A 27,728-nucleotide genomic window follows, 5' to 3' on the forward strand; every position below is an offset into this window, starting at 1 on the left:
ATGCAGTGGGACTCTTCTAATGTGGGTGACACAAGGGCACCAGTGAGTTTTCCAGACTCACAAAGAGACTCACCAGTGAGTTTTCCAGATTCGCAGTCTAGTCTAACAAGAAGCTGACGGAACATACCAAGATCCAGGTCTAGAGAGTTTGTGTCTTGAGTACACTTCTGTACTGCAGTGAGTCATGGACTCTTCGCTCACAACAGGAGAGGAAACTTCAGCTTCTTCTCCTGTTGTGTGCGAAGAGTTCATGACTCGCTGCAGTACAGAAGTGTACTCAAGACGCAAGCTCTGTAGACCTGGATCTTGGAATGTTCCCTCAGCTTCTTGTTGGACCAGACTCTTTTTGTGAGTCTGGAAAACGTGGTAGCTGCTTTACCGATAAGTTTGTTTAGTTCGGTATTGAGAGAAAGAGTGTCGGAGATCGTTGAGCCAAGGTACACAAAGTCACGGACAACCTCCAGTTCATGCGCAGAGATTGTAATGCAGGGAGGTGAGTCCACATCCTGAACCATGACCTGTGTTTTCTTCAGGCTGATTGTCAGTCCAAAATCTTGGCAGGCCTTGCTAAAACGATCCATGAGCTGCTGGAGATCTTTGGCAGAGTGGGTAGTGACAGCTGCATTGTCGGCAAAGAGGAAGCCATGCAGACATTTCAGCTGAACTTTGCTCTCATTCTGGAGAGTTTGAAGAGCTTTCCGTCAGATCTGGTCCAGAGAGAGATGCCTTCTGTTGCAGTTCCAAATGAACAACACAAATAGCCAAACAGAAGAAAGCAGCAACAAACCACAAGACAAACTGCAAATCAGCTCCGTTCACACCCGGAAGCGCCTGGATTCATCAGAGCAGCTTTCCGCAGTCCCCACACAGCCAGTGGCTGCTGGCGGCAGACTGGGCTGCATGCTGGAGCTGGGCTGCCAGGAGTGAAAAGGCCTCAGCTCAGGTGGTGGCTGCACGCCAAGGAGGAGCCAAGCGTCCGGAAAGGTCTGCAGGGCAGGAGGAGGCCCTCCTCTGAATCCGGGGGCTTCCCAGAGAAGACCCAGTGCCCAGAGGCCAAAGCCCCCCCCCCCAACACAATCGTTCCCTGACTTGCAAGAGATTCTGAGGACCAGGCCCAGCAGCCAAGAGTCTCGCTGCAGGCTTCTGGATTTGGTGGTCCACCTCGCAGGCAAAGACAGCACCACGCATCATGCACTGCAGCAGTTGCATCGCAAACTTGCCAGAGAGTTGGTGACGCTGGCTGGGAGGGCTCCAGCTGGCAGGCCGGCCAGCCAGCGGGGAGCCACAGGCACCACAAATGTGGTTCCAGAGATCCTGCTGTTCTAGCTGAGGCCTTATTCTTCAGGGGAGGCGCGGTGCCGTCTAGAACAGGCTGGACACTTCACTGGACGCACGAACCACCTGCCTACTGAGGTGCAGTCAACCTGCCCACCCCAGGGTCACGCCTGCTTCCTGGCCCTGCTTAGGGAGTCCCAGCAGCTCAGTCAAAAAGGAGCAGAGCGCCGAGGGGCTTCAGTTGCCGATGACGCCTCGTTGCAAATCCTCGGGTGCCCTCACCCTGGGGCTGCAAGCAGGGACCACAAGGTGGACTCTGAGCACAAACACCAGGGACTGAGCAGCTGCCCCTCAGCACCCGCTCTGGAGTCAGCCACGGAGGCACCGGCCACCAGAGCACGATGCCCTTCACTCACCTCCATAGCAACATGGGCATCCCGCAGACATGGGGCTGGGGAGGACTCCCTGGAGACTTCACAGCAGAAACGGCTGAGAAAAGACAAGGCCCAGACCACCCCCCCGCCCCCCCAGCGTGATGCCAGGTGCCGAACAGCACCAGGAGGTGACATCACACACTGGCACCTGAAAGGCCAAGAGTGCCAAGGCAGGAGCAGACGCCGGCTGGGAGAGGAGAGGGAAGGAGCACAACCGCCCCGTCAGGACCCGCTGGGCGCTCTTCTCTGTTCTGCTACTGCAGCAGACAATTCTCAAACCTTTCAGCCCAGGACTCCTGACATCAAGCAGGAAAAACGTTTAACCATCTCAGGCTGCAATTCTATCCTCGCTGACCCAGGAGTAAGCCCCACTGACTACCACTGTTAAAAGCATATCCAGTGTAGTCTGTTGAAAGTACAGATCTCCCCACATGCAATCACACGCCGTGCGGGCATCAAGTTTAGTATACTAAAAATAAAATACTGAAATGAATGGGGATCCACCTGAAATTGGCTCACAACCCACCTGGTGGACCAACCCACAGTCCTGCTCACAGCATCCCAATCCAGCCCAGTGGACACCCGCGAAGGCCTGGACAAGGCGGGCTCCAGCACTGCCACACGCAGGGAGGTCCACCCCTTTTCTGGGCAGACTGGTTGCTGCCACCGGCATTCCAGTCTCCGGAAGGCAACCGTGGGAGTCCTCTGGAAAAGAAGCCAAAGGTGCCCCAGTGTGGACGAGGGGCGTGTGGGTGCTGGATCTAGACCAGGCTGGCTGGGTGGGGAAGAGGAGTGCAGCTCTTTTGGAACTCCTCTCCCAGGGAAGATGCCAGCCGAAGTCTCCCCTTTGCCCTCAGAGAGTCAGTCGAGGCCTTTCCCGTTCTGCGGAGAAGGAGGCGGCGCCCAGCTCCTCTTGCCAAGCAGGAGACAGCAATTTTCCTGCTCGCGTCTTTCTGCAATAACTGACTCTTAACTAGTACCTGGTATTAATACTTTATGGCTCTTTTTATGAATGTTTCATTATTTGTTGTAAGAACTCGAGAGGCTCTAAATGAAAAGAAATATGCCATTTTAATGGAAGCCCAGAAGCAAATCTCAAGCTTCACAAGAAACATTCAGGGAACGGACAAGGTGGCCTTCCATAAGAACAGCTCCACTGGATCAGGCCATAGGCCCATCTAGTCCAGCTTCCTGTATCTCACAGCAGCCCACCAAATGCCCCAAGGAGCACACCAGATAACAAGAGACCTCATTCTGGTGCCCTCCATTGCATTGGCATTCTGACATAACCCATTTCTAAAATCAGGAGGTTGCACATACACATCATGGCTTGTAACCCATAATGGATTTTTCCTCCAGAAACTTGTCCAATCCCCTTTTAAAGGCATCCAGGCCAGATGCCGTCACCACATCCTGTGGCAAGGAGTTCCACAGACCAACCACATGCTGAGTAAATATTTTCTTTTGTCTGTTCTAACTCTCCCAACACTCAATGTCCCCTGGTTCTGGTGTTATGTGTGTGTAAAGAGCATCTCCCTATCCACTCTGTCCATCCCCTGCATAATTTTGTATGTCTCAATCATGTCCCCCCCTCAGGCATCTCTTTTCTAGGCTGAAGAGGCCCAAACGCCATAGCCTTTCCTCATAAGGAAGGTGCCCCAGCCCCGTAATCATCTTAGTCGCTCTCTTTTGCACCTTTTCCATTTCCACTATGTCTTTTTTGAGATGCGGCGACCAGAACTGTACACAATACTCCAGGTGTGGCCTTACCATAGATTTGTACAAGGGCATTATAATACTAGCCGTTTTGTTCTCAATACCCTTCCTAATGATCATAGGCATAATGATTCCTAAGGCATAGAATTGGCCTTCTTCACTGCCGCCGCACATTGGGTTGACACTTTCATCAACCTGTCCACCACCACCCCAAGATCTCTCCCCTGAGGGCCGCTGTGAGATACAGGAAGCTGGACTAGATTGGCCTGTGGCCTGATCCAGTGGGGCTGTTCTTATGTTCTTAACTACAATTCCCAGGAGGCTTTGCAGGTCTCTTGTTATCTGGTGTGCTCCCTGGGGCATTTGGTGGGCCGCTGTGAGATACAGGAAGCTGGACTAGATTGGCCTGTGGCCTGATCCAGTGGGGCTGTTCTCATGTTCTTATGTGTTTAGGCCTGTGCAATGCTTTCCTAAAGCTGAAAATGCCTAATAATGCTGAACATAAGAAGCCCGCTGGATCAGGCCACAGGCCCATCTAGTCTACTTTCCTGTCCCTCACAGTGGCCCACCAGATGGCCCACCAGGAACAAATATTAAGCCACCCAGCATGCAGTTTTCTGGATCCAGAGATCCTTTTTCAAATATTGGTGCTGCCTTTGCCACCTTCCAGGCCTCTGGCATGGGGGCCAGCTTACAGGCAGTATTTTTGCAAGAAGACCTGCAATTTCACATTTGGGTTCCTCACCAACTCTTGGATGGCTGCCAGTTAAATTCAGTGATTTGCTGCTGTTTGCCAATACGCTCTAGAACCTGATTCCTTTCACTTCCACTCGACTCAGTTAGGCAAGCCCAAACCCGAGAAGGCAGCTGCAGGCCCCACCACGATCTGCCCTCATCTGCTGCAGCGAAGGCAGGTACAAAAACGCGCTTTTCTGCACAGCCTTCCTGTCCTCTTTCAACAGCCCCGAGCCCCTTGCCATCCAGCAGTCCAAATGCCTCCCTGGCAGGTTTCCTGCTTTGAAAACATTTCCAGAAATGTTCACTGTTTGCCTGGCTGTTTTTAGCCACTCGTTCCTCATATTCTTTTTCCACATCTCTTGGTTTGGCAGAGGTTGTGGCTGTTCCTCTGGGCAAGACTCCCATTTTCCAAAGGGTGAGCCATGCTGACCTGTGATGCTTCTTCTACTTACTGAGCTTCCATTATGGGCTTTTAAAAATTATGTTTTTAGAGTTTTTTAAACTATTTTTTTAATGTTCTTATTATTGATGGTTTTTATTGTTGCTGCTCACTGCTGATTAGTTTTCAATGGGGTATTTTAAACTACAGGCGTGCACCGCTTAACAACCTTCCGCTTAAAGACGGACTGCAAGTACAACAGTGGTAGAATAAAGGTCTCCCATAGCCTGCAGCAGAGTGTCTGTTTACACAAAAAAGAGGCTCTTAGTGCAAAGAAGAGGCAATCAGTCTTCAGCAGCCTGTGCAGCCAGCTAGTGTCTGGAATGGAGTGTCTGGTTACACAGCAAGGGCACTAGATTGGGCTGAATGGTCACTTAACGACATGCAGTGCAATCCTAGAACAGACAAGCCAGGAGGCCTGCTCTGTATCCAGCCCCAATGGGTCTCCTCAGACACACGCTGCTGGAGGAATGGGGTTGGCACAGCTGCCAGATCCCAGCCCCACCTCCTGCTCCCCACCCGGCCCTGGGACTGCCCTCAGGGACCACTAGTCCCCTCATCAAAGGAAAAGGAAGACGATTTCCACCTAGTCGGGCTGGTGAGATGCAGTTTAGTGAAAAGGGGGAGGTGGGAGTCCTTAAACCACCTGGGGGAGGGAGATGATCACACAGTCAGTGGATGGGACACTGGAGGCTGGAGAAGGGAATGCAGGTGACATCCAGGTGACAAGGACTGCAGCAATGAGAAATGCTGGTGCGAGGGACCAAACCGAGAAGTGGAATGGGGGTCAAGCCCATGGCTCTGGGTGTCTCCACACCAATGCAAAAAAGAGGAAGACCAAACAAGATGGACTCAAACTGTTGCTATGGGGAGAGGCCTGCATTTGCTTTTCTGGTGACATTGTTATGCCATACACCATGCGTCCAACTCCTGAACCAGGGCACTACCCTGGCTGCCCAGTCTCCGCAAGACAGGGTGCAACATGAACGCAAGGAACCTGTCAGGCGCGGTGGGGGAGATGGAGACGGGTGTCCTCACAGGGGCTTTCCTGGCCTGCTTTGCTGGTCCTGCCCTCGGAGAAAGCACAAGTCACAAGCAGCTGAAGCCACTCAAGTTCCTTCCTGGTCTCTGGCATGTTGCTTCTGGGCTGCCTTTCAACCTCAGAGCCAGCAGCCAACTGAGAGTGGGATTCTCGGGCTCGTTTTCTTGCTGACACAAGCCCAACTACTGCTCCACAGAAGAGGGCTGAGGCTGTGGATGCCCATGTCAAGGAGCTGCGTTCAGCCATCCTCCTGCGGAAGCGAACCAAGGTGACGTGCATCAAATGGAACGTGCTCACTCACCCCAATAATAGGAAAGCGAGTAGCGGGAAGGCTGAAGGCGGACCCCTGGGAAGGCGACTCACAGCTCCACTGGGAGGAAGGCTCTCTGAAGGCGGGGAGGACAGGGTGAGCGATCTCCTGACAAGGGCTTAAAGGCAGGCAAATGGATGTGGAAGCAGCAGGTGCCCTGGGCGTCCCCCACTCGTTCCCCACCAAGGATGCCCTCTGCAGACGGGCTGGTCATTCTCTGGCAGCGTGCAGAACAAACGGGTCAACAGGCACCAACTGCACGCAACATAAATAAATAAATAGGGAGAAACCAACACCCAGTGCAGCCCTGGCCACTTGTTCAACCAGCATGGAGCCGGGGCACTTCTTCCTTATCCAGATCCAGCAACTGTCATGACCTCTCATTCTCAGGTGCTGCTCCCTCCAATACCACCAAATCTCCACGGCTTCTGGTGGGGGAAGGCATCCGAGCCCTCCATGGTTCCTCAGGATCCATCTCCGTGCACAGCCGCAAGGTGTGTCTAGGGGGTCCAAACACTGGTCAGCCTGCCTGTAGCTGGCCACGGTGGCTGGCAGGACCACGCTGGATGCAACACACACACCCCGCCATTGCCCGGCCCCCAGGACTGCTTGCCTCTGCAGCACCCCGAGCAGGGCAACACTCGCACTTGACAGTTTCCAGGGCAGGCATTAAACCAGCCGCCTGCAGCCTGTTTCATCTCACAGCTCTTGACAAGGCACTAAAATGGTCAAGGCGCACCCTCACTTTCTGGACAACCGACAAGGCACGCTGCACGGCAGGTGGGGGCCGAAGACCCCCCAGTGCAATGCTAAGAAGAGAAGAAATGAAAGGGAGGGGTGCGCCACGGAGGGGTCCCTGCTCTTCCCGAGAACTGGGAGGAAGCCACCAAGAGCCCCGAGGCCCTTCCAGACCGTCCCACTGATTTCAGCACAGCCCTTCGCAGGCTGCTTGAACTCTGAAGGAAGGCAGCTGCTCCTGACACAACACAAATATCCCAGACCAAGGAATTTGGGGAAGATCCTCCAAAGATATTTAAGCCACACTCAAAACCATCAGGGGCTTTTAAAACGTTTTGATTACGGAATCTGTCAGTCGTGGTAGATGAGCTCCCAGTCAGATCAGGGCACAACTTTCCCCAGAAAACCTGCCTCACTCCTGCCACAGAAGAGCCCTGCTGGTTCAGGGTCAGGGTCCACTGAGTCCAACTTCCTCTATCTCACAGTGGCCCACTAAATGCCCCAGGGAGCACACAACACGAGAACTGCATCCTGGTGCCCTCCCTTGCATTCAGATAAGAACATAAGAGCCCCACTGAATCAGGTCATAGACCCAACCAGTCCATCTTCCTGTATCTCGGTGGCCCACATCACGGAGCACACAAGACAACAGAGACTTGCACCCTGGTGCCCTCCTTTGCACCAGGCGTTCTGTGGTAGCCTATCTCTAAAATCAGGAGGCTGCACGCACACATCATAGCTGGTAACCTGTGAAGGACTTTTCCTCCAGAAATTTCCTCCTCCCATTCCCTTTCAGAGGCATCTAGGCCAGACACCATCATCATGTCCTGCAGCAAGGAGTTCCACAAACTAATTACACACTGGGTAAAAAAAAAATATTTCTTTCGTCTGTTGTAACTTTCCCGACACTCAATATTAGTGCAAGTTCCCAGTTCTAGTGTTGTGTGAGAGGGAAAAGAGCACCCTCAAGCCACTCTATCTGTCCCCTGCATACTTTGGAAATCCCAATCATGTCCCCCTCAGGTACTTCTTTTCTAGATTGAAGAGCCTCAAACACTGTAGCCTTCCCACAAAAAGGAGGTGTCCAACCCAGTAAACATCTTGGTAGCTCTCTTTGCACCTTTTCAAGTTCCACTATGCCCTTTTTAAAATGGGACCAGAACTGAACATAATACTCCAGGTGTGGCTATACCATTGATCTATACCAGGGGTGCTCAATAGGTGGATCGCGATCTACTGGTAGATCGCGAGGCAAAATGAGTAGATCGCGGAGTGCCGACCCCCCCCTTCAGGTGCCTCTGGGAGGAAACGCCGGGAGTAAGGCCCATTGTACTCAATGGGGCTTACTCCCAGGTAAGTGTGGCTAGGATTGCAGCCTCACAGCCTAATCCTAGGTATGTCTACTCAGGAGTAAGTCCTGTTATACTCAGTGGGGCTCAAGGTACACCAACATACATTGTACACATAAATGTTATATGTTATGATGGTGCGAACATTGTAAAAAAAACTCTGGTAGATCTCCGGGCCTTGCTGGGTTTCAAAGTAGCTCTCGAGCCAAAAAAGTGTGAGCACCCCTGATCTATACAGTATTATAATATTAGCTGTTTTATTCTAAATTCCCTTTTTAATGATCCCAAGCGTGGAATTAGCCTTCTTCACCGCTGAGGCTGGACACTTCCATCGAGTTGTTCATCAGCACTCCAAGACCTCTCTCCTGATCCGTCACAGACAGCTCAGAACCCATTAGTCCAGAGGTTCTCAAACTGTGAGTTGGGACCCACTAGGTGGGTTGTGAGCCAATTTCAGGTGGGTCCCCATTCATTTAAATATTTTATTTTTAATATATTAGACTTGATGCTACTATGTATGTGACTGCATTTGGGGAAATGTAAGTGCATTCATTTAAATGTTAATGCATTCATTCAAATGCCTTAAAGACCCAACCAGACCTGTGCTCCAGTTGCATTTGGAGGGTTACGTGTCGCCCCTGATTAGGACTCAATGCAGGTGGACCTGTGTTAAGCCAAATCTGCAGATGATCAGATGTGACCTGTACTACTGTTGTTTTAAACAGCCGCCATGCACTATAGAGAGACTGGACTCTTTTTACCTTCCCTTTGAACTTCTTTCTAACTAGTCGCCTTATTGGGGGGAAATCCACCCTTCTTTTGTGTGTGCATGTGTGAGATTTGCCTGGCACTCTTCTCCCGGCACACATGTCAAAACAGATCGCAGCGTGGTCACTTCTCCCCAATGGTTCAGTAACATTGACATCTCTAACCAAGTCCTGAGTACTGCACAGTATTAAATCCAGAGTCACCTGTCCTCTAGTGGGCTCCATGACTAGCTGCTCTAAGGCACAATCATTTAGCATGTCAAGGAATCCGGTCTCCTTTTTGTGACCAGAACACAAATTGACCCAGTCTATATGAGGATAATTGAAGCCCCCCATGATTACAACCCTGTCCCTCTTTGTCACCTCCCTGATCTGTTTCCTCATTTCAAGGTCCCCTTCCGGTTTCTGGTCTGGAGGACAATAGTATGCCCCCAGTATTACATCGCTCCACAGGCCTGGTAATTTAACTTGAGTTTATAGCCCGGGATTGCAGTATCCCACTGGTTCTCTGCATTCTACCCGGTTTCCATTATGTTCACTATATCAAAGATTTCCCTAGTCACCAAACATTCCAGTTCTCCATATTCGTTCAGCGACATCAGGCAACTGCAGAAAAGCACTTGAACATGGACTCCCCCAAGACGGGCTGCTTATTTGTGCCTTTATCCTTACAGTCTCTCATTTTGCTGGACCAGCTATCACAACCCATCATGCTTCCACTCCCAATTCCCACTCTGTCACTACCTTGTTGTTCTTTAACCTCCCCATTCTCATCCCCGAGGGATGAGGAGTCCCGAAGCGGATACCCCTTGGCTCCTGACAGTTTTCCTGAAGGGTCAGTTTAAAAGCAGCTCTGCCACTTTTTAAATGTCCTGTTTTGGTTCTCAAGTGAAGCCTATCCCTCTTGTACGAGTCTGGCATGTCCCAAAACATTCCCTGGTGCCTAACACATCTAAACCTCTCCCTCTCACACACCACCATCTCATCCACGCATCGAGATCTCACTAGCTGACCCAGTGTGTGGAACAGGTAGCACTTCCAAGAACGCTACCTTTGGGGGCCTGGCTTTGTACTTCATACCAGCCTAAATTTGGGTCTCTAGGACCTCCCGGCTATATTTCTGCATGTTGGTGCCGACACATACCATAACCGCTATCTCCTCCCCAGCACTATCTACCAGCCTATCTAGACAAAACATTATGTCCCGCACCAGGCAGACAAGTCACCATGCAGTCCTCACATCCATCACAACCCCCCACTCTATATTTCTGACAATCAAATCACGCACTACAAGAAGCCCCGACCCCCCTCCCGCTGAGTATTCTTAGTGTGACTGGGTATGGGCCCTTCCCCTGAGGAAGGGTTCCCCCGAGGGGATCGTTTCCCTCTTCAACAGAATGATGTCTTTGAGCACTGAGGTCGCAGCTGGAGAGCTACCTGCCTGAGGGTAGGACAACACCTGCAAGTCTGCAGAATTCTCCGCATGGTCCCTCTCTGCCTGCCTCAGGTTCTCCAGTTGGGCAACCAAGGCTTCAAGGGAGCAGACCCGTTCCCCAAGTCCCTGGAGCAGCTTGCACCGACACACCTATGACTTACACTCCAGAGCAGTGTTTTTCAAGCTGTGGGTCGGGACCCACTAGGTGGGTCAAGAGCCAGTTTCAGGTGGGTCCTCATTCATTTCGATATTTCATTTTGAATATATTAGACCATACTAGCATGGTATGTGGCTACATTTGGGGAAATGTCACAAATCTGTACATTTAACAGACTACTGTGAAGATGCTTTTCACAATGAGAAGTACTCCTGGGTCAGTGTGGGTAGGACTGCAGCCTCCCCCCCCGCTACGAAAACAGCTCCATGGTCAGCATCCAGCCATGCACTCACTGAGCCTGTGCAGAAGCCAGGCTGCCGATGTGAGGGGCCGTGTGGGTTGGATGCGGGAGGGGGGGCTGGCATCACCCTCGGAATTTTCACTTCTGCCAGATGAAAGTGCCGGGCACAGGCCCAAGCCAGGCAGGCCATCTCCAGTGTGATCTCTAAGCCTTGGCTAAGCCTTGGGCCGGAGGCACATAAGCCCCAGCCGAAGCACAGGGTCCCTGGGACAGGGCCAGAGCAGCAGGAGCCTTTGCAGCACCTCAGACTATCCCACTAAGCCACCTATCGCACAGTGTAATGGATGCTCCAAGGACCACGTGGGGCTATTTGCGGCAGGAGGGCTCAGGAATAGCTCAGTACTGGGGGCAGGAGGGGAGGCCAAAGAGCTCAACGCCTCCTCTGCCCTGCAGCAGCAACACTGCACCACTAAGCAGCAGTTAAAGAACCTGGACGTTCATCCCACCTCCCCCCCCACACACACACACTATCAAGGACACTGGCAGGAACCCATGGGTAGCCCAGTTCAAAGCATGCCGGGCGTGGGCACAGAGTGGCAGACGCCATCATCGGTGCATCAGTCCCAGGCCCCTCTTCTCTTGGTGTCAGTCTTCCATCTATGAAAGGGGAATCCCACACGCAACTTTCCCAGAGTTTTGCAAGGGTGACCAGAACCACATTCATGCTGCTCTGCTCTGCTGGGAACCGCCTCAGTCACTGCAGGATTCAAACTCGCAAGTAAATCAGATGAGCAGGAGGCCATTTCGGGAAGCAGAAATGCCACAGTGAAGCAGCGGCACTGCTGTCCCAATCCCCCGCCTTGCATACCCCCAACGCACACATGAAGAGGATTTCCACAGAGAGAGATCCACATACTCCTGACCAGCTGGGAGGTGCGGTGGTTACACTGTTGGACCAAAACCTGGAAGGCGGCACTCAACATTTTTGGCAGACGACACCAAACTTTTCCGAGTGGTGAAGACCAGAAGTGATTGTGAGGAGCTCCAGAAGGATCTCTCCAGACTGGCAGAATGGGCAGCAAAATGGCAGATGCGCTTCAATGTAAGCAAATGTTGAGTTATGCACATTGGGGCAAAAAATCAAAACTTTGCATATAGGCTAATGGGTTCTGAGCTGTCTGTGACAGAACCAGAGAGAGATCTTGGGGTGCTTGTGGACAGCTCAATGAGACTGTCGACCCCATGTGTGGCAGCAGCAAAGAAGGCCAATTCCATGCTCAGGATCATTAGAAAAGGTACTAGAATTAGGTACTAGTCACTATTCTAATGCCATTGTACAAGGTGATGGTGGGCCCCACCTGGAGTAATGCACTCAATTCTGGTCACCTTGTCTCAGAAAGGGCACATTGGAACTAGAAAGGTGCAAAGAAAGTTACCAAAATGATTTCTGAGTTGGGGCACCTTCCTTACAAGGAAAGGCTACAGCATTTGAGGTTCTTCAATCACGAAAAGAGGCACTTGCGCGGGGGCATGACTGAGATGTACAAAATTATGCAAGGGATGTTTAGAGTAGATGGGGGATGCTCTTTTTCCATTCAAACAACACCAGAACCAGGGATGTCCACTAAAATTGAGTGTCAGGAGAATTACAACAGAGAATTACAAAGAAAACATTTCTTTACCCAGTGTGTAAATAGTCTGTGGAACTCCTTGCCACACTATGTGGTCATGGCACCTGAAGGCCAAATGCCTTTGAAAGGGGATTGGACAGATTTCTAGAGGAAACTCCATCACACATTACAAGCCATGATGGATATGTGCAACCTCCTGGTTGCAGAAGTAGGCTACCTCAGAAGGCAAGGTGCGAGGGAGTGGCTCCAGGATGTGGGTATCCTGCTGTCTTGTGTGCTCCCTTATGTGGGCCTTGGCCTGATCCAACATGACTGTTCATGTTTTCTTATGTAAGACCAGGCTCAAATCTCTCCTGAGCCATGAAGCTTCCTGACTCACTATCTTTTAGCCTACTCTATCTCACAGGGTTGTTGTGAGGAGGGAAGAGCCCATGTGCAAAGCCCTGGGCTCCTTGGAGGAAGGCTGACTTAAAAATGTGAAGAACAGTAGGAATCACCTAACTGTGCTTAAACCATCAAGTTTTAGCCAATCTGATTTAAAATCCTATTACTGCTTTGTGCTTTCAACTTGTCTCATTTGAATTCAGATTAGATATTAGCATAAGAGTGTTAATTCCAGATACCGGCACACACTGCTGCTTTGATATTAATTTGCTGTGGCCTATGAATTTTTCATGCATTTGGGGCTACATTTTTCTGTTTAATTGCTGCAATGCAGAACAGCTTTGGGGGGCAGCCGGAGAAGGGGCTGGAAGCCAGGACAGTGACCAGCTTGCTTCAGTCACAGGGGCTCGGTGGGATGTCCCACAGTGGGTGGGCGGGCACCCCCATCTTGGGTGTTGCAAAAATCTCACAAGATTTGGGCAGTGTTATCACGGACCTCGGGAGATTTTATGAGATTCAAGATGGTGGCACTTGACTGAGCTGAGAAGAGGCTGTGGGGCACCCTGACTCTGGTGAGTGTGGGAAACACTTCTGCAAGTGGACCAGGCAGACTTGGGAGGGGGGAGGCAGTGCTGCAGCAGAGGAGAGTTCCCTTGCAGTAATGACTCCCCCCCCCCCACGCTGCTGGGCATCATTCTCAGGAATCCCAGCACAGGCACAAAGGAAGGAGGAGGACTGGCTCCCATTAACAAGCGAAAGAGGCTCAGACTTCCCCACAACAGGCTGCGTCCACAGTTCATAAGCAACACTGAACCTCAGCAAAACTGAAGACATTTGGTTCCTTCTCACAATTGTATCAAAACAGAACTAAGGGGGGGAGGGTTTGAAGTAAGTAAGTTTCCTGAGTCCATGACAATAGCTGCTGCTGGTGCTGGGCTGGAGTGCAACATCGCCAAACCATCCAAAACTATCCCTCAACCCTTCACTGAAATCAGGACAGTCATGTGGATGTCTCTCTTTTTGCCTGCTATAAAACCCTGCTGCCCTCAGCCGGAACCCCTGCACTGGGGTACAGGAGCCGGGAGCCCTGATGTGGCCGCAGAGCGTGGCTGATCTTCACAGCCCCCTCTGTGTGCTGGGCAGGGGGTGGCAGGGGAGGCTCGAGAACCGAGCAGCCAGAGAAATGCTCTGGGAGAAGAGGAGGGGGTTCTTCCAGCAGACACCACAGAAGAGGGGCAGGAGGGGGCAGGCAGGGCACCCCCAGCCTGTCAAGGAGGGAACTGCTGTTTGGGGACTCTGGAGAAAGGGTAAAAGTGGGGGAGCCAAGGCCGGCTCCATGAATCAGGCAGTGGGAAAGCGTTCGCTGAACCTTCCAACACAGGCCTACGAGCACACCAAAACCCACTTGGTCAGCCACCAAACCCACTTCCAGGGGGCAGCTTTTGTACCTCCCCCATCAAACAAACCTTAGGGTATGCTGGAAGGGTGCTGCTGGGGAGTTCCAGGAGGTCCTGGTGGACCTCCTGGGGTCTTGCTTGCTTTTCTTGGGCCTCTAGTCCAATGGCTCCAAGAACCCCCAGCCCGGATTCACGCTGGTGCAGCCCCACCAGCTCCTGCAGAGCGAGAAGTGATCAGTGGGGAGTTGTGCCACACGTCTGCTGGGGAGAGGAACGTCACACATCCCAGTCCAGTAAGGGACCCCAGGTGAGTCTAGTCACACAAAGGTATGGACTGGTCCCTGTCAACAACTGGTTGGGGTGTGGCCCTTTCACCCTCCACCCAGCCCAAAGATGTGAGGGCGGTTACCTTTCTCTGCTCAAATGGCCATGGCCTCGCTGGGGAGGGCCTGCCACAGAGGGCCGGTTTCTGCTCACCTCCACTCAGTAGTAGGACTCCATCTTCCCATCAGGTTTGGCAGACCTGCCCTGAAGGTGCCCCCTGACCGCCACTTTCTAGGCAAAGAGCTGCACTTATCCAGATGGGGCAAAAAACTGCATTTCTGAATAGATGGGAATGAGAGTCCAGCTGCGGACTCGCTTCTGTGGATTTGGAAGGGGGGGCCTGAGTAAGCCTGGCCGGCCAGCCAGCCAGCCAGCCAGCCAGCCATCTCTCTCTCTCTCCCTCTCTCTCTCTCTCTCTCTCACACACACAACGGATCCTAGAAGGGCCAGCCATGAGCAGGGCACACAAAAATGGCAAACCCGACAACACGACACCCCCCGCAACAGGCTGTCAAAAGGGCCTCCCATCACGAGCAGGGCACTGAGGTCGCTGAGAGGCGCCTGCCCTGCCCTTTGAGAACAGGGAGAGCCTGCCAGGCCAGCCAGCGCTGCAGCAACGATCCCTGCGCGACAGGTGCAGGTGCAACCTGGTGCAGGTTCGCAGGAGAGTGAAGGCTGCTTGGCTCTCCACACTGCTGAGGAGGGGAAGGACAGCAGGACAGAAGCTTACATGGTTGCCCCCAAATGCCCACAAGAGTTAACATACAACTGGGAAGTTCTCAGTCCAAACGTCTGAGGGGAGCACATTCAAGGTCACATCATGTTGCGCCCCCGTGCGGCAGCCCCACAGCACAGCCCCCCCAGCCACTCCCTCTCCAGGAGCAAGGATTTCCCTCTCCCAACCACACTTCCCAGGACGGGGGTCGGAGGTGTGGGAAGGGGCTGCCGACCAGCTTCCCACCTTCCTCCCTGAAATTCCCATTCCAAATTGCTCCTGAAATTGAGAGAAGCACCAAAAGCTCCGGCTACTCTGAGGATCGCCAGCTGAACGCCTCACACTTCAGGTGGAGGCACCGGCATGGCCCTCACTGGGAAGCGGCCTGTGAGGATGTGGGGGAGTGCCCTGCCCAGAGGCTGCAGCAGCAGTGGCAAGGCCGCCCGAAAGAGGCAGATGCCGGCAGAGCCACGTCCCCCAGCACACCCCTGCTCTCGTCACCGTCGCTGTGGCAACGCTCCCCTAGCAGCAGCCTGTGCCCCCCCCCGCTACAAGCAGCAGCAGAGGAGTTGCTTGGGTGCCAGCTGTACCTTCGACTTCCACCAAGGGCTGGCCAGAGTGGAGGGAGAAGTAAACCCACAAGGCAAGACCCGCACCCTGTTGGTCGGAGAAGCACAATCCCAGCAAGAAAGGAGGATTGTGGACCTTGGAGAGCCCAGTCCCAAAGAGGCTCTGTTGTCAAGGAAAGCACCGCAGGGCCAGGCACGGAGACCAGCGGGACCGCACAAAGTGGGGACCAGCTGCGGGCGCTCTTCTCCCAGGTAACTGGTATGCAGATGGACCTTGAAGCTGGTGGGAGAGCAGGGTCCACGCAACCTAACAGACCCCCGTCCTCCATGAGTGTAGCCCATCCCCGTCAAACAGCCTCCAAGCAAGGAAGTGGCAAGTGGCACCCCAGCCTTACCCAGCACCGGGTGAGTCATTTGCCTGTCCTGAATCACCCAACCATCAAGGTCACCGGACACCCCTGAATGGGCCTGGAACACTCCCTCTCCACCCTCACACCACCAGAAAAACTGGGCCTCCCCTTTATCACTCGTCTTCCATTCCGTCCCAAGGAAGGAGCCCCAGCCCCCTGCTTGCTCTGGCCACTCTCTGCAGCCCCTTCCCCAGCCCTGTGCCAGCCCAACGGAGGGAGACAACCAGGATCAATCGGGTCATTTAGCACAAGAGCCAAACCGTTTGCCCCACACGCTCAGGAACTGGGCAGAGAATCCACCACACTGTCATCTGACCAAAGGTCCAATCCTGCCCAACTCCCTGTGCGGCGATGCTGCGAGTTACAAGCCACGATATGAATGCACAACCTCCTGATTTTGGAAATGGGCTATGTCAGAATGCCAGATGCAGGGGAGGGCACCAGGATGCAGGTCTCTTGTTATTAGGGGTGCTCCCTGGGGCATCTGGTGGGGCCGCTGTGAGATACAGGAAGCTGGACTAGATGGGCCTGTGGCCTGATCCAGTGGGGCAGTTCTTACGCATCTGCTGAATCCCATGGGGGAGTTTTGGCCTGCAGAGGCCTCCGCAGGGAGAGGGAACACATGGTTCTTTGCCCCGCGGCAAACCAATGCTTACCCAGCTGGTCTGTTCAGACCATGTGGAACCGTGAGGTTCGGTCAAGCTCAGGAAGGGGGCTTGGATTCAGCAGATGCCAATGCCACTGAACCCACCCACCCCCCTTCTGGTCTCAAACACCCTCCTGCTCCACCCACCTCCTGCTTCCCTCCCATCCCCTGCATGATCCGACCTGAGGTGACAGGTGGCTGCTGCCAGCACCTTGCTGCTCTGGTGGCGGCCAGACCATGCGTTCAGGCGCTGCTGGAACAAGTGTGTTCTGGCAGTGTGAGGGACTGTTAGGATTGGGCCCTGGATCAGAGAAAACTCTGGAGAAGAACAGCTGAATTACAGCAGTTCACCTTCAACCTTTTGGGAGTTTAGATGGCGTCCTGATTCAAGGCTAGTGCAGAGCTGGGACGGTCTCAGGGAAAATCCAGGAGGCATTCCTGAAGTCAGAGGACTCCGAGGGTTCCACCGCAGAGCCCTCATTTCACAAAGGCTGCAGTCCTGCTGGTGGCTGGCAACTTTCAGCCTCGAAAGACTCTGGTCTAAGCCTACAGCACCCAGTATTCCCAGGCGGTCTCCCATCCAAGTACTAACCAGGCCTGACCCTGCTTAGCTTCCGAGATCAGACGAGATCGGGCACGTGCAGGGTCACAGTTGCTGCCGCCAGCCGCATCTGTCTGGAAGCGGCCCTACGGCAACAAGCTTCCTGTGTGCCTCAGTGTCTCTGTGTGTATCGGGGGCTGCCTACTCCACTGCGTGTGTTCAAGCTGCTACGTGTGTTCGTGTATGATTCACTGTGCCTACCTACATGTCCACACACATGCGGTATGTGCGTACAAACATAAAAACATACATGTGTGGGGCGTGTGCCACAGCAGGCATTTATACGTGCCAGGCTTGTGCTTATCATTTACACGGCACAACCTGCACCGTTTTTTGACCGAGGAGGCAAATGGTGACAGGAATTGGGGCCCGCCCAACCACATGGCCCCAGACAGCATATGAATGGGGGGCTGCCCACCTCTGCCTGCCCACTTCCTCCACCTCTTTCTTGTATTGAGAGAGCAGGAGGAGGATGGTGCAGAGGAAGATGGGAGTGGGGGGCCAGGAAGCAGCACCCCCTTCTCCCTCCGCTCCTCCCCTTCCTTTTCCAGCCCAGCAGGGGGAGGAGCAGAAGCTGGCATACTGCCAGTGTGGGGGGCAGCCTTGAGGTCCCGGGCCTGCCCCGACAGCCATCACACGAGCGTCTTAAATCCCGAGCGGGCCCTTTCACAACTGTGGAGCAGATGCTGCCCACCGCAGAGCCACAGGGAAGCCGAGCCCTGCCTGCCCCCGCCAGCTCCCTTGCCGTTCCAAAAATAAGGACGTTCTGGGTCCGGCGCCTGCGGCCTCACAGATGCACTGGCGCATCAAAAAGCAGGACTGCTGCAAGGGAAGAGCAGGCATTGACTTTCACAGCCTGCAAGCAGTAAACGTGCTTTGCAGTTTCATAACCTCTATGAGAGATGCACTTGGCTTCCCTTGAACAGTCACAGACTTTTCTCCTCAGGAGCAACTCTAAGACCCACTTCAGGCTCCTCTAGGGCTGAAATCCGGCTGCCAGCCCTATGGCCTACCTGGCCTCCAAGGCACCCACGCTGCCCCTGGATCTTTCAGCCCAATGGCGGGGGCAACAGTGAAGCAGGCGTTTGTGCAATATTCAGGTTCCACAGGATCCATGGTTTAAAATGTAAAAGTCTTCATTCTGGCAACAAACGACCAGTTCACCTCCTCCCAAGCTGCAGGGCAAGATCCTGGCACTGACGTACTTTCAGACACTCTGGATTCTGACTATCAACGTCATGCAAAGTAGATCTTCAGCCCCAGAGTCCAGCCTCCTGCATCTTTCACCAAAGGTAGACCTGGAAAAGGAATTCCTCCGATAGGATCAGCATATCGGATTTGCTCTGCCTGTACATTTGACAAGGTTTAATTCTTCTGTTTCAAAACCATCAATCTGCTGCCAGAGCCAGCCTTAGGCAGTGCAATGTGAGTCCTGTTCCTTTCTCTCGCCAACTCAGTCACGTCTGACTGCCTCTGTCCATTCTCCACCCAGCAAACATTGTTTTCTTACACACAGTACATCATTTCACTGCAAAGTTATCACATCTCTTTCCTTCACATCTGCCCGCCCCCCCCCCCCCAATAAAAGGCTGGTCTGTGCAAAGCTTGTGCAAAACTTGCTCCAAGCTTCTGGGGCAAGCCAGCTGGCAGCTGTAGGTGGAAGGCAGGGCAGGAGAGGGTGAGGATATGGGGCCAGCACAGATGGAGCTTGGGAAAAGAGGAGCTGGAAAGGGAGGAGGGTGATTGGGCAGGGGAAGGCAGAGGGGAGAGGCAGGAGACAGGAGAATGAGGAGGAGGGGGCAAGGGAGAGGGACCTGAAAGGGATCCGTGGAAGGAGGAAAAGGGAAGCAGCCAACCAGCGTTGGGAGTCGAGCAGCCAGGAAGGAGGACCTCAGCAGGGAGGTGGGGGAGCCATGACCCCCAAAACGACCTCACGGAGGAGCCAGGACAATTCACCTCACCAGCCCCTGTGCTGTGGAGCTCCTGCCTTGGGAGGAGGCGGCCAGGAGTGCAAGCTACACCCCTCCCCACAATGCCCCAAGTGCCAGGGTTGCCTCCAGCCTGCAGCGAAAGGCTGAATGTCAGGAGGCTCCGATATAAGCAAGCATCTTCGCACATAGTCAACAGGCGCCAAGCAGACCGGCCTGGTGCAGATGGGGGGGGACAGAACTTGTGCAGATGGGGGGGACAGAACTTGTGCAGATGGGGGGGACTGAACTTGCACTGTCCCTGCACGTCGGTGCATGAGCAAATTTCTCAGCACCATCACTTTTCTCATGAGCCGAAGGTTTTTGAGCCTGCAATCTAAAGTCTGAGTCACCAGATCTTGTAAGTGGGATGGAAACTTGTAAGTGGGAGAGCCTGTTTCACACTGAAACCCTCACCCCGCCCCCACCCATCCAGCTCTTAGCTGCTCAGACAGCTCACAGAATGCAACGGAGGAGGCAGCCGAGGAGAACAAGTCACAGGGTCTGTGCACTGCTGCACCCTGTTCCGACTGCAGCCACCGCTGCTCACTGCAGGAACAGAAGCATAGCCGGGCCGGTTGGAAAGCTGCTCTTCTGGGAGGCCGTCTTGCTGTTCCGTCCTGGAAATGCAGGGGCGGAGCAACAGTGAACCACCTCAATCACCAGGGAGCAGAGTTCATGGTTGAAGTGGTGAAAAAACAGAAAGATGGCCCTGGTGGGAAAGGATGCCGAACGACTGGACAGGGACCAGTGCGTGCTGGCAGACGTCTTGAGACGGCAGGGCAGACACGTCAGCTGCAGGAGTGCAGGGCCGGAAGCTCTGCAGGCACCCAAATGGCAGGTGCACTTCAGAGCCTAAGACGCGTTTGTCACGTGCCCAAGACTGCGTTCTAACTCTTTGGTGGCGACCCAGAGCAGCCTCGTGGTCCACGGGGGAAGAGCTTTCACAGTTCTCCCTGGGTCTTCACGCCCACTGCTGAAGGGGGTCTTTTTCTTCACGGCCCTCAGACCCTCCAGTGCACCTGCTGCTCTAATCCCCTTTGACCCCTGTCTGGCTGAGCTCCTGATCAGCCTGTCTTGAGTCACTTTTGCTACATGGCAAGTGGTCAAGCAGAGGACAGCCCAAGGTGGGTCCATACAGTCCAGTGGCCCACTTCCCTGGCAGGCAACCAGAAGCCCCAGCAAGAGGCTCCCAAAGAGGTCACAAGGCCACAGAGTGGCCCTGCTTTTGCTCCTCCACAAAGAGTGCTCAGAAAAACACTGCTGGCAAGTGTTCCATTCAGCAACCAGGAGCAGCAGCCACCGATACGCCTCTCTCCCTCTCCCATGCAGTTTCCCAAGCTCTTTTTAAAAGTTGCCTCCTGCCCCTGTGGCAATGGAATGCAAAAGCCAATTCCACATGACCTCCTGCCTGTCCTGAACTGACTACTCATCGCCGTTCCACTGGATGACACCATGTTCATCAAAAAGGAAGAAAAGCAAACAGCTCTCTCAAAGCAAGAAACCACAGCCTCTGCATTTGGGAAAATAGGAGACAAGCAAAGCCACACTGAAAAGGAGCAGAGCAGCCCTGCTGGATCAGGCCACAGGCCCACCTAGTCCAGCTTCCTCATCTCAGTGGCCACTCAGATGCCTCAGGGAGCAAACAAACACCTACACCCTGTTGCCACTGCCTTGCACCTGGCATTCAGAGACAGGAGGTTGCACATACCCATCGGGGCTTACAACTTGTGATGGACTTTCCCTCCACCAATCTGTCTGGTCCCCTTTTAAAGGCATCTAGGCCTTCAGGTGCCATCCCAGCATCCTACTATTTTGCTGCCCATTCTGCCAGTTTGGAGAGATCCTTCTGGAGCTCCTCACAATCACTTCTGGTCGTCACCACGCCGAAAAGTTTGGTGTCATCCACAAACTTGGCCACCTCGCTGCTCAACCCTGTCTTCAGGTCATTTATGAACAGGTTGAAGAGCACCCGTCCCAGGACAGATCCATGGGGCACACTGCTTTCCACCTCTCTCCACTGTGAAAATTGCCCATTGGCACCCACTCTCTGTTTCCTGGTCCTCAACCAGTTCCCAGTCCAGGGCAGGACCTGCCCTTTCATTCTGACAGCAGAGATTTCTCAGGAGTCTTTGGTGAGGGACTGTGTCAAAGGCACCAGCAGACCTCTGAGCATCAGCATCCACATTAGCAGCTCTCCAGAGCATTCCAAAGTCCACAAACTGGAGCAACCCCCCCCCCAAGCCAGGAAAAAGCCTCCGCCATCAGGAGCAGCATTTTGCCCCCCCCCCAGGCTCAAAAGGAGAGCTAGCAAATGAGGCCCACAGTGCAGCCTCAGGGCACATGGCCTCCCCAGTACAGCCTGCAGCCCTTCCAAGGCGGTGGCTAGCTGCTCTAGGCAGTGATTCCCCCCCCCCCCAAACATGAGGAGAAAAAAGAGCCAAAGAGGTGATCTGAGGGTCTGCTATCAATCTGTGTTGGCCACTGGGGGGAAACCGTCAGGAGCCGAGGGGCATCCGGTTGGGGAATCCTCATCCCTACGGGATGAGGATGGGGAACAACAAAGGCAGAGTAGGAGAAGAAATTGGGAATGGTAGCATGACGGGACGTGATAGATGGTTCGGCATAATGAGAGGATGCGGAGACAAAGGAGCTAATAAGCAGCCCATCCTGGGTGATTCCATGTACAAATGCTTTTATGCAAATACCCGAAGTCTCCGAGCAAAGATGGGAGAACTGGAATGTCTGGTGACAAGGGAAAACATTGACATAGTGGGCATAACGGAAACCTGGTGGAATGCGGAGAATCAGTGGGATACCGCAATCCCGGGCTATAAACTCTACAGGAGGGACACGGAGGGGCGTGTTGGAGGTGGGGTGGCCGTTTATGTTAAGGAAGGGATAGAATCCAGCAAAGTAGAGACTGAAGGCAGGTCTGACTCCATAGAATCTCTATGGGTTAAATTACCAGGCCTGAGGAGTGATGCGTACTATCATCCTCCAGACCAGAAACCAGAAGAGGACCTTGAAATGAGGAAACAGATCAGGGAGGTGACAAAGAGGGACAAGGTTGTAATCATGGGGGACTTCAATTATCCTCATATTGACTGGGTCAATTTGTGTTCTGGTCACAAAAAGGAGACCAGATTCCTTAACATGCTAAATGACTGTAGCTTAGAGCAACTAGTCATGGAGCCCACCAGAGGACAGATGACTCTGGATTTAATATTGTGCAGTACTCAGGACCTGGTTAGAGAGGTCAATGTTACTGAGCCATTGGGGAACAGTGACCATGCTGTGATCCGTTTCGACATTTTTTTTTAAACATTTTTAACAGTATTTATATACCGCTTTTCAACTAAAAGTTCACGCCTATCTTTAAAAAGGGAAAGAGGGGGGACCCGGGAAACTATAGGCCGGTCAGCCTGACATCTATACCGAGTAAGATGGTGGAATGCCTCATCAAAGATAGGATCTCAAAACACGTAGATGAACAGGCCTTGTGGAGGGAGAATCAACCTGGCTTCTGTAAGGGTAGGTCTTGCCTCACAAACCTTATAGAATTCTTTGAAAAGGTCAACAGGCATGTGGATGCGGGAGAACCCGTGGACATTATATATCTGGACTTTTAGAAGGCGTTCAACACGGTCCCTCACCAAAGGCTACTGAAAAAACTCCACAATCAGGGAATTAGAGGACAGGTCCTCTCATGGATTGAGAACTGGTTGGAGGCCAGGAAGCAGAGAGTGGGTATCAACAGGTAATTTTCACAATGGAGAGAAGTGAAAAGTAGTGTGCCCCAAGGATCTGTCCTGGGACCAGTGCTTTTCAACTTCTTCATAAATGACCTGGAGACAGGTTTGAGCAGTGAGGTGGCCAAGTTTGCAGATGACACCAAACTTTTCCGAGTGGTGAAGACCAGAAGTGATTGTGAGGAGCTCCAGAAGGATCTCTCCAGATTGGCAGAATGGGCAGCAAAATGGCAGATGCAATTAATTATAATAATAACAACAACAACAACAACAATAATAATAATAATAATAATAATAATAATAATAATAATAATAATTCAATATTCAATGTCAGTAAGTGTAAAGTCATGCACATTGGGGCAAAAAATCAAAACTTCACATATAGGCTGATGGGTTCTGAGCTGTCTGTGACAGATCAGGAGAGAGATCTTGGGGTGGTGGTGGACAGGTCGACGAAAGTGTTGACCCAATGTGCGGCGGCAGTAAAGAAGGCCAATTCTATGCTGGGGATCATTAGAAAAGGTATTGAGAACATAACGGCTAATATTATAATGCTGTTGCATAAATCTCTGGTAAGGCCACACCTGGAGTATTGTGTCCAGTTCTGGTCGCCACATCTCAAAAAAGACATAGTGTCTTTTTGCCCTTTTGGCAAAAAGGCGGGGTACAAATTAATAAAATAAAAAATAATAAAATAAATAATAGTGGAAATGGAAAAGGTGCAAAAGAGAGCGACTAAGATGATTACTGGGCTGGGGCACCTTCCTTACGAGGAAAGACTATGGCGTTTGGGCCTCTTCAGCCTAGAAAAGAGGAGCCTGAGGGAGGACATGATTGAGACATATAAAATTATGCATGGGAAGGATAAAGCCATGATGTGTATGCGCAACCTCCTGATTTTAGAAATGGGCTGTCAGAATGCCAGATGCAAGGGAGGCACCAGGATGCAGGTCTCTTGTTATCTGGTGTGCCCCCTGGGGCATTTGGTGGGCCACTGTGAGATACAGGAAGCTGGACTAGATGGGCCTATGGCCTGATCCAGTGGGGCCGTTCTTATGCTCTGCTTGGTCTACTCTGGAGCAAACTGTTCATACACTGCAGCCTTGGAACCCGATTCTGCAGTTTTATGGAGGTTGATCTGGTCAGGTCCCTGCCTGGGAGACTCCTGGGAGCCCCAGGTCAGAATTGGAGAAGGGCAGAATCCAACTCTGAAAAATCCAATTCACCTCAACTTGGAGTAGTGCACCATCACTACCAGCTCAACCATGAAGCAAGGTGAAGCAGGCTGCAGCAGGACGGCAAAGAGTTCCAGGGGCAGCAGATTCATGGTGCACTTCACCCCCAGTCTGCCGCCACCTCCCACTGGCCGGCTGCTGCGGTTGCAGGCTGCAATGAGCCACTCCACACTTGCCCTAGAAATAAAACCAGAACCTTCACACTTTTGAGTTTGGCACAATCCACAAGACACCCAAAAAGGGCTTCTTTTTTCCCTACAACGCCCCATCAGGGGTACCACTCCAGGTCACGCCACCCCTGCTCAAGAAGAGCACCTCGTTTCCCACAGCAGGAAAATCAAGTGGCAGGTGACCCCAAAGTACCCTACCCCACAAGAAAAGCCCGTTCAATGCCCACAAGCTATAAAAAGTGGGTTGTGCGCTCCCCTTCCTACATTTGACAGTGGAAGCACCAAACTCTAAGGCACTGCATCACACCGCGAGCGCAGCACCTCTCCTTCAGGGCAATGACCAAAACACGCTCTGGCCTCGGCCCGAGAACCAGCGCTGCTGAGCAGTGGCCCTTCTTTCCAGGGAAGCCAGTGCAGGACAGGGCTGAGGAGCACGAGGCGGGAACAGGCCGCAGCTGGCCCAGGGGCTCCTCAGAAGAGCCACGCGACAAACCGTGCCTCTGTCGGAAGGCCCCAGGCGCCCGTGCCAGTCGCTCCAGACTCCAGTTCTTCCACACGCGCAGTGCTGCCTGTCCTCACCAGCCCCAGAAGCCAAGCCTGCCACCAAGCCGGGAGTTGGCAAAGGGCTCCTCCTCATTCCTCGCCTGGGCTGCTGATGGCAAAGCCAGCACTGATTCACACAACCATCTGGGCTCCAGCTGGTCAGCGCATGAGTTGGTGCTCTGCCCACAGCAAGAGAGTCACAGGCAGGCAACACTTCTACGCGTGAAACGTCACAAAGTGCTGCGCGCGCACACATGTTCACTGCTGTGTGCAAGGTGTGTGGTCATGCTCACACAAGACTGCCCTGCCCTGCCCTGCCCTGCCTGGAAACCAGGACGCATATACAAACCACCCCTTGCTGTGCTCAGCGTGGCTTCTGCTTCCTCTCCACATTTCATTCTTTCATAGGTCAGTGAGGATCTCACAGCTGTGCAAAAATGACATCAGCCTCTGGACACGATGGCCTGGTGACAGACAGGTGCATGGATGGCCCAGGTCACAAAGGCACATGCTGCTGCCAGGACCTTGCCAGACCCACTAATGGGGGGGGAGAGCCTTCCAATCTAGCTGTTCACTGTGAAGGGAGCCTCACACATCTGTCAGAAACGCTTCTCCACCCAGGCCCTGGAGAGTGGGGTGTCCGCTCCACAGGAGTGGTCTTTCCAGTGGACAGAACAACACAGCGAGCACATCAGAAACATCAAGCTGAACCTGGCAACAGACAATGGTTCACATGCAGGGTCTGCTACTGCCTCTGGCCAAAGAGTGTGAGCAGGTTAGAAAATGCCCCCAAAGACCACCATAACTCCCTTTAAATACCATTGCTGGATTCCAGCCCATGTCATGCTGTGGCAGTGAGTTCCACAGATTCTTTCATGCACTGTGAGAAGAAGTACTTGCATTTGTTCCACCCCTCCCACCAGTCCATTTCCCGCCTGGATGACCACTGATCCTCACGCTGACGCCGAACTCCATTTGCCCTTTCGTTGTGCTTTTGCCCAGCTAGAAAGACCCGCAAGAAGAGCTTTGCAGTCCACTGGAGCGATCAGGATCACGGAGCATTTAGCCTCATCTCCAGATGGTGCCATCTCCCTTAGTATGCAGTGGGCTGTGGCTGGAGACTGCCAGAGGTGGAGAAGCAACCACTAGCCTTCCTGCTCCAACTGCCACCCTGCCCACTGCTCCTGGTTCCACCCTGGCTCAAGGGAGCTGCCTCAGACTTCCACCTATTCCTACATCCCCCCTTCACTGGAGCTGTCTGGGCTGAGCCCCCATTATGCACCTTCATTCCAAAAAGCACACTGGGAACTGAGTGGCACAAGAACAGAGGCAGACTGATCTGCTGCTGCTCCACCTGCCTGTGGCATCTGCCAGCCCCTTTCTTCATCCCACTCCAAAGCGGACAACGGTGCCCGTGACACAGACGCGCCCCTTTGGTTCTGAAAGAGTCCAGGTGCCTCTGCAACATTTCCCATCCCCAAAACCTGGACGCGAGAGAGAGCAAGTCCAGCCAGGCCCGGGGGGCAGGCAAGCTTGGAGACCTGACAACGTCCTTCTCAGCGTACGGAATGGTCACAGCAGGAGACGGGGAATAATCATGCCCAGCAAAAAGGACATGCTCACAAGGGCAGTGGTTCTGCAGGGCCAAGAAGGGCGAGCGACTGGTGCGCTCTTCCCTTCAGGGCTTTCCTGGGCTGCAGTCAAGACATTCTGAAGGCATGAAAAATTCATGGGGCACACCGAGGAGAGTCTTCCTGAAAGCAGCTGGGGCTGCCAGGGAAGCAGCAGGCCCTTCCAGGACGCCGCCTGGGTGTCCAAGAGGCCAGTGAGGCCTCTCCTCTCCCCAGCGCAGCCACAGCCACGGCTGCTGGATCTAAAGCAGCCCCTGCAGGGTCAGTCAACCACCAAACGTCCATCAGATGCAGCTGTGTGCCCACAAGCAGGCCACAACCGCCTCCTTCTCTTGCTCACCAACAGCTGGCCTGCAGAGACAGGTTGCCTCTGAGTACGGAGGTTCCACCCAGCTGACCGCCTCCTCCCACTCCCGCTATAGCCACTGTGGGGCCTTTGGCAGCCTCTTCTTGGGCTGACTCTCCAGCCCACCAGCTGCACGGGGTGGCATAGCTGTCTCGGCCTCCCCTGGCCTTGTTCCTAAAAGAAGCCCCAAACAGCACAACCCTTCGGCACGAGGGAAGGATTCCACCCCCACCCAAGCCTCTGAGGTGCCTTCCTCTGAACCCTGTCCAGTCATCCAAGGGGCAGCCACACCCGGACATCTGCAAGAGGGCACCTGGGAGGCAGCAGCTGTGCCCTCTTCTCCCTGAGAAGCCACCTCCCTGCCCTCCGCCAGTGGGCAGCTGCTCCATGAGGCCCCACAGAAGGAGCCTGGAACTCAGGCCAGGCATGACTCCAGTCTTAGCCCAACCTCCCTTGTGCCTTGCTATGGTACAAACGTCTCCTTATGCATTAGCCAGAGGGTTGGGCAGAAGGGCCAGGCACCTGCTAGTGCCCACTGCCAAGAGCTCCAAGTCTCCTGTTCAAGACTGCCATCCACGACAATTCTGAAATCTCTGCCCTGTGCCAGTGGCTCCTGAGGGCACAGGTAGAACCAGTGGGTTGAAACTGTAGGGAAATCCATCTGGGTTAGAGGTTAGGAAGGCTTTCCTCGCTGTAAGAGCTTCCTGGCCCTGGAACAACCTGCCTCAGTCAGCAGCTCTCCCTTGCTGGAGGTTCTCAAGCAGAG

At 53.4% G+C, this 27,728-nt stretch overlaps 1 protein-coding gene and 1 pseudogene across 4 annotated transcripts in view; both read right to left on the bottom strand.

The window, feature by feature from the left end:
• The window catches only part of LOC136638225 (leucine-rich repeat and fibronectin type-III domain-containing protein 5), a 62,827-nt gene that overhangs the window by 15,221 nt on the left and 19,878 nt on the right, over nucleotides 1-27,728 (bottom strand). The gene's annotated exons all lie outside the window — the stretch shown is intronic.
• LOC136638010 (5S ribosomal RNA) lies at nucleotides 17,261-17,380 on the bottom strand (annotated as a pseudogene).

The sequence above is a fragment of the Tiliqua scincoides genome, chromosome 1, assembly GCF_035046505.1.
Source record: "Tiliqua scincoides isolate rTilSci1 chromosome 1, rTilSci1.hap2, whole genome shotgun sequence".
NCBI lineage: Eukaryota > Metazoa > Chordata > Lepidosauria > Squamata > Scincidae > Tiliqua > Tiliqua scincoides.